Genomic DNA, 7359 nt, shown 5'->3' with positions numbered 1-7359 from the left:
ACTTCTCAACTATATACCTTCACTGTAGTTTTTGAATTGTTAGAGTCTATGTAAGAGCAAAGCCTATTGATTTTGGAGTCAGAGGTCAAGGTCACTAACTGAAAGAAAGAAACATGGTTTAGCTTTGAAACATATACAGTGTCTAAAATTTATTAAGCACATGGACAAGTAAGAAAGTGGACTTGTGATTTGGTGGTCAAAAAGTCAAAGGTCAGGGTTATTGTGACAGAAAAATGGGGGCTAGACTACTGTTCCTGAAAGAGGATCACAATCAGACATTTTTATGGGAGTCAAAGGTCAAGGGCATTTTAAGTCTAATAATAATAATGGTTTCGGCACAGTTATCAATACTGCATGCTTGCATTGGTCATTCATACTACTGCTTACATAGCAGATTATGAAACACAAGGCAGTGTAATCTCTGTACTCTTCGTCAAAGAACAAATGGCTTGTAGAATGTTGTCTTGTCAATGGAAATCTTTAAATAGTATCACAAAACAGAAGATTTTAAATCTTTTATCTTTTACAAGTATAAATTCTATTTAGATGCATGAAAAGATTTCTGTCATTCTTGTGCAACAGTGCAAATATTTCAAACATTTTCATTTTATTTGGAAGGGTGTATCTTCCTAAATTGGAGGGGGTGGGGTTCACAATAATTTGTATATACGTTTTTAGTACTTTTAATCAGCACCACTTTATCCATTATTGTATTGAATAATGTGCCATTCAACCCAATATATACAGACATGTCAAATCATTTTCTACTCTTTTATAACAAAATGTAAACATTAACTAAGAAACAAAGATGGGAAACATGCCTCGAGAACAGAGGGAAATGTAAAGTATGTTTTGAGTTTTTATTTGCGTATACATGTAATGGAACATTTAAGGGTGAGTATGAATATATGTGTATAGAGTTGCATCTGTAATAATGTCCAATAAAATCAGACCCGTCAGTGGGTATAGAACAGATTATTCAGATGGAATAATATCGTGCCATTCGTGTGTAAGACATGCATACCTGCCTCATTCATGCCTTTTGAAGGCTTGATCTCATCCAGAGTGAATATCCACCCTGTCAGTGTCCTCTGACAGTGGAACACATTCTTGGTGAGTTTATCTATTTCCACCCATTGAGACAGATTTTTTTTATATATAAACTTTATGATTTATCACAAGAGAAAATATAGGACTTTTTGAGAGAATGTGAGTTGTGTATATTTTTTGGAAGACTATCATCATAAAGTTTTGTTTATGCAGTTCTTTATTTTTCTATTTTTATAACTTTTTTTAAAATTGGCACCATATAGCCATTATTGTGCTGAAGTGCAATTAAATTCAAATACTTAAATATTAAATCATGTTAATTGTGTAAATGGAATCGCTTCCTTGGAAACCATTGTTCTCGTTTTAAAAAAAATTCCTTTTCTCAGTAAATATAGCATTACCTTGATTGTGGTTATTATTATTATTATTATTATTATTATTACAGTATATGTATATGGTATTGTTAGTTAATTTAACCCTCTTCTCATGGAGTGGCGCAAATGCCACAACTAGAGCTCGCCAATTTAGTCTGTATGATGCACATCTCTCCAGGTGTTCCTCGGTCCACTTTAGGTTTTTTCGTCGGCAATCTGGGGCCCATCTGAAGGTTACTCTGGGTAGGGATTTGGGTGGCATTCGGAGCACATGTCCGATCCACGCGTCCGGACTATTTGGTTGATGGGTATATGGTATACCTTTCTTTAAATGCATGTAAACTGTAAATGTATTGTACATAGATTTTTAAATTGTATACAAATGGAATTATACAAACCATGCAAATTTATTGCATAAGTGAGTGAAATGGCTTTTACTGAGCGAGAGAGAGAGAGAGAGAGAGAGCAGAAATGCAAAGTACTCCATACAGAATCATGTTTCTACATACCTGCTGGATAGCGTCAAGTGTGTCCTATATATTTATGAACGTGTGTCTTATATATTGTATGAATGTGTGTGTTCTTATATACTGTATGAATGTGTGTGTATGTGATATTTGACTAGCGAAGTCTATGTTAATATGGAAAACTTAATTGTTATTAAGATGTGCATACATTTTACTAGGTTTTCGTCTTCGTTCTTTAAATTTGTTTTAGCTGATTTAAATAATTAGAGTTTTTTATTTGCTCTTTTGGAAAAATTCCCATGTGATTGAAATTGGACTACTAAGTATACTATTTAAAGTATGCGAAAATTGGGGGTGGGGATTAATCAGGATAAGCCGTTGAATCTGTATCTTTCTATAAATAATAGGACACAGTCACACTTGACTATTAAGCAACGGGTGGTGCGTGGTCGAGGATGAAGTAAGGCCGGCATAGTTCTGATAATCACAAGGTCTTACTTGTAGCTGACTAGTTCATTAAAATGTGATGTTGGGAAACTCCTGCTTGTGAGATACCAAGCCAGGAGCTTCTGCACTTACTGAAGTAATTTGTTCCAAGTCCCTTTTGTACGTGGAAAGAAGCTGAACTTTGGCTATACGCTAGGGTCAAGTATTTATCTGTTGATATGTCCACTAAATTGTTCACTATCTTGTTCAACATGATAAGGTGGGCCTTAGTTCGCCTGGATTCGAGTGATTCCCACTGGAGATGATTCAACATTGCACTGACACAGCTAGTATTACGGTATATATTTGTTGTGAATCTAGCAGATCTCCTCTGAACCATCTCTATCTTATTTATTTGGTTTTTATTATGTGCGTTCCACACGGTTGAGCAGTACTTAATGCCTAGTCCGGGGGTTGGGGGCACAAGCCCCTGCCCGCGAACGTGTTCTATCCGGCCTTCAGGGCAAATAAAAGCAACACAGAAATCTGGTCAGTGAACAGTAATTATATTGAAGAAATTAGTGTTTGCGGCCCTCGAATGGTCTTAGAAAATGCGATCTCGCCCTTGGCCGAAAAAGAGTGTGCACCCTGGCCTAGTCGAACAAGCGAGAAATATGCTGCACTTTTTACTTACTCGTGATATGGAGGTTGCGGCGCAATAAGCCAAGGTTGCTTACTGTTCCCTTTTTTTATAACTATCTTGTCTATGTTTTTTTCCAAGAGAGTTCTCTGGACAGTTAAAGATTAAATATTTCATGCGTCAGTTCAAGACGAATTAAATGTTTGCACACGTAATTTTCACGGATTCGACTAATTAATTTCACCATGAACCTCACCATCGTTTTGTGGTCGGATAGTATATAAACGGGATAGCTGAGTCGGTAAAGCGTCCGACTCGTCGCCAATGGGTCTTGGGTACTATTTCTTACAACTAATGTTTTGGGGAAAATGGTATTACTTGTTGAAAATGAATAGGCACACTAAATAAAGATTTGTTGAAAAATAGTTTTGGACATCAAAGACATTTCATTACATTATCCACCATGCTTAGCAGCCTTACACAGTAGTCTCTTTCCATACACGTAGCAAGTACGCCATATTTATCTGCATGGAAGACAAGCCAGCAGTTGGCACTATGTAAAGTCTTCCCATGTTTGTGATTGTTTCTGGACTTGGTGAGACGAAATAGCATACAAATCATTGATATAAAAACTAACATAAGGCACGCTTTCTGCTCCATCAATGTATGCAAGTTTTTTAAAATTGTTTTATTTATATATTATTATTAACATTTGCTTGATACTCAATACAGAGTCAATATTAAAAACAGCAGTCTACCAATATGGCTGCTGGTGACGTCTTGTAAAATGGTCTCAAGGCTGTTCACCCGAGATAAAACGGTTGATTTAAGCGTACAAGTCTTAAGTTCTCGAGTCCAGACAAAAGCTGAATCGCAGGTTTGACGTTCAAAGTGGGTACCAAAAATGCAGTAATTGAGTTTGTTTTATTCTGGAAAAATATCTAACCAGTTTTTGTTGGTATTTTTTTTTTGTTGTTGTTATGCAAATGAAATCTGAAACTGCAATTAAAGCTATTGACTGTGATAGATTCAGATCTTGTTGAAACGTTCACCCCGATATTTTAATATCTTGAATTGCTTTTGAAACTTCTTGTTGATGTTAAGCTTATTTTTCAAATAATTGGGACCCACAAACGGGTGAACATAGTTTTCATTTATATTAACCAAGAGCAGCGAGAAGCGACCGGTGTATGGCATTCAATATGCTTGTCCGTCATTTCTTCTTCTTCCTGACTGGAATGCAAGTCTATATTTCAGTGCACTTATTGAGACCAAACTCACAATGTGGATGCAGAACAATAGTTTTGTTGGGTCTGTATGACTCCGAATTGCGCCGATTTGCACGAATTTATGCTGCGATCATCAGTTTAAATCAAGCAGCTGTACTGCCCTTTTCTTGCTCGAAAGGTGTTTTGTCCCATTACGCCATCACGAAAGGTCGCAATATTTCTTACCAATCACAGGCTTCTTGTGGTTTATTGTTCCATTAAATTATGTCGTGTATTGCCGAAAGCCTCTTCGTGCACAGTCCCGTAAATATCAATCCAATCGATAAGTTCTCCCAAAGAGTTATCACTTTCACAATACAGTAATTGTTCGATCGATTTTGCTATTTTCAACAGGTTTATATATAACGAGATCGTTCACTTTTTTGTTTGCTAGAACCGAAGCTATATATATTGTCAATTTGTGTTCATGAAGTGCTTATTAACGTAATTCCTCGTGGCAATTTCATAGGATGCTGTTATTCTTGACGATGGGAAAGCGAACAAAATCGATTCCACTATTCCCAAAAATACGTACACATCTATATTGGATAATATAGTGATCGTATATTCCTAGATTTAGTATCTTAACGATTCTGTACATTATTGCGATGTCTGGGTATTTTGGATGTTTTAGATGCAAGACTTTAGGAATTTAGATCTGGACTTAAATCTATCGATCGAGACCGTTCCGGTGGCCCAAGTGGTTAGAGCGTCCGCCTCAGATGCGGGAGGTCGTGGGTTTGAACCCTGGCCAAGTCACACCAAAGACTTATTAAAATGGTACTTGCAGCTGCCTCGCTTAGCGCTCAGTGTTAAGAGGTTACGGTTAGGACTGGTTGGCCTAGTGTCGGAATAATGTGACTGGGTGGGACATGGTGGTACATGTCTGCGGCATAATGCCCCAGTGCTAGACATCACTATAAACTGCCACAATGCAGACATCGTAATGATATGACTGAAGAATTGTTAAAGCTACGTTAAAAATCCAAATCACACCATACACAAACACTCTCTCTCTCTCTCTCTCTCTCTCTCTCTCTCTCTCTCTCTCTCTCTTGTACACACTGAACAAAATGTAAATATAGTCGCATGTCATTTAGTTGTAAGTAAACAAAAACAATGTAGAATGAAACGTCTGGACATCCTGCAGGACGTTATTGAGATAATGGGGGTGGGTGGGGGTGGTACCACCGCAACCAGTTATTTCTTATCAAACCTCTGAATACCTGCAAACTCATTGCAGCTCGTCTAGGCTAGTCCTACAATGTAAAACATGTTGGTTTTGTTATAGTGCTATTGTATACTATCCAAATAACGGCATTGTATAGCGTGTTCCGATGTCAACGACATCGGAACAAGTAGTCAAAGTTTCAGGAATATCTCACACATTTGGCAGCATATATCGACACTCTTCCACTAATTTATGTGTAATTGATATACTTACTGTGCTGTCTTTATCCTGGCGGAATGAAAATATGACATTAGCAAATGGACGCATTTTCATGTTCCGTTGACATGCATTTGAATTTGTTGCAATGCGACGGTAGTTGAGGTATGCCGAAGTATGTTTAAGTAGATTCATATGGCGGATATCTTTCTTGAACGAAACGATACGTTGCTTTATAGTTCCAATAGGCATAATATATTTATTTTCGTTTCGTTAAAGAATAATATTTCAACTCAACCCGATTTCGGCATTCCCGGCTTTCATCGCTTTCCAGTCAGCTGAAATGTAGGCCAACGAAACTTGAAACAGGTCCATTTCTTTTGTGAGAATGACATCAGAGTAAGTAAAGTCTAACTAAAACATTATGACTTTACTTTGTAGAGAAACGCCGTTATTTTAGTTGCCAGTTGTGTGAGATATTCATGAAAAATTTACTTTTTACGATGTTAGTCGATATCAAAACACACTACACAGCGCTGTTAGTCAGGCAGTAAGACCCTGACGCCCAAAACATAAATATCAGCGTCAAGGTCTTACATATATGACTACATCTAGGCATGACGCACAAATAGAGCAGTGCGATCAGGGTTCCAACGGATAAGGAAAAAGTCTTTAAAGTTTCAGTTTTCGTGAAAGTCATTAATAAGTCGAGGAACTTTGTTTTAGATAAGTCCTGAAAAAAAAACAAAAAAAAAACTGTCAAAATGAATGGGAAGTGTCAGTTTACAACCATCGTTTAGTTAAAATTTTAATATGTACGAGTGCGGGGTGGGGGTGGGGGGGGGGGGCCTGTGCAATGCACATAGATGGAGCTCTGTAATTTCCATGACCATTGCTGTTTTATTATCCATTATGTAAAATTTGCTTCAGTATTTTCAAAATGCGTGGAGTCGCTAATAAAATTATTTAAGGGTAGTTGTTTTTTTCTTCTCATTTTTTTTCCTCGAATGTTGTATACTTTTGGTTTCCTTGCATCGCATCATTTGAGAAATGCCGTAAATTCCATGTGTTATATTAGACCTTTCATGGGTGAGCTAGATTACGTCACCGCGATACTGCATCCAGTCGGTAAAATATATGGAAGCAGATGAAGGGCATTGATACATAAAGTTCAAATTTCAAAAATGGAACAAAATTCACACAACTGTCAGGTTCTAAAACAATGTTTTAGCTTAATTTCAACCTAATCGAGAGGAAAATAATCGGTTTGCTAAATGTAAGCAAATATCTCCCCCAATTCACGTTATCTTTCTGCTGACTAGATTTTTTTCCGAATGAATGGTCACGTGACCATTTTAGGTAATCATGAAAGACGTAATACGTTTAATAATGGAAAATGTTTTTTGTCAGTGTGTTACATGAAATTTTTGGCCATGGAAAATTTGCCTTTGATCACGAAAACGTCCAGGAATTGGTATTCTAGTAACAAATTGGAACCCTTTTCGATATGCACCATCGGGGCCCCGAGTGGCCGAGTGGTCTAAAGCGCTGTCCGTTAAGGATCACAGCCATCTCACCTCTGTCTGCATGGGTTCAAGTCTCAGATTCAGCCAATGTGGGTATGTGAGAAAGCTTGCCAGTAGCTTCTCGTGGGTCGGTGGTTCTCTCCGGGGTTTTCCCGGGTTCTTCCTCCACCATTAATACTGGCCGCCATGTATAGCCTATCGTGTGCTGAAAAATGGCGTTA

The sequence above is a fragment of the Sinohyriopsis cumingii genome, chromosome 13 (assembly GCF_028554795.1).
Source record: "Sinohyriopsis cumingii isolate HCF-2022 chromosome 13, ASM2855479v2, whole genome shotgun sequence".
Taxonomy (NCBI): Eukaryota; Metazoa; Mollusca; class Bivalvia; order Unionida; family Unionidae; genus Sinohyriopsis; species Sinohyriopsis cumingii.
This window is presented reverse-complemented; position numbering follows the sequence as displayed.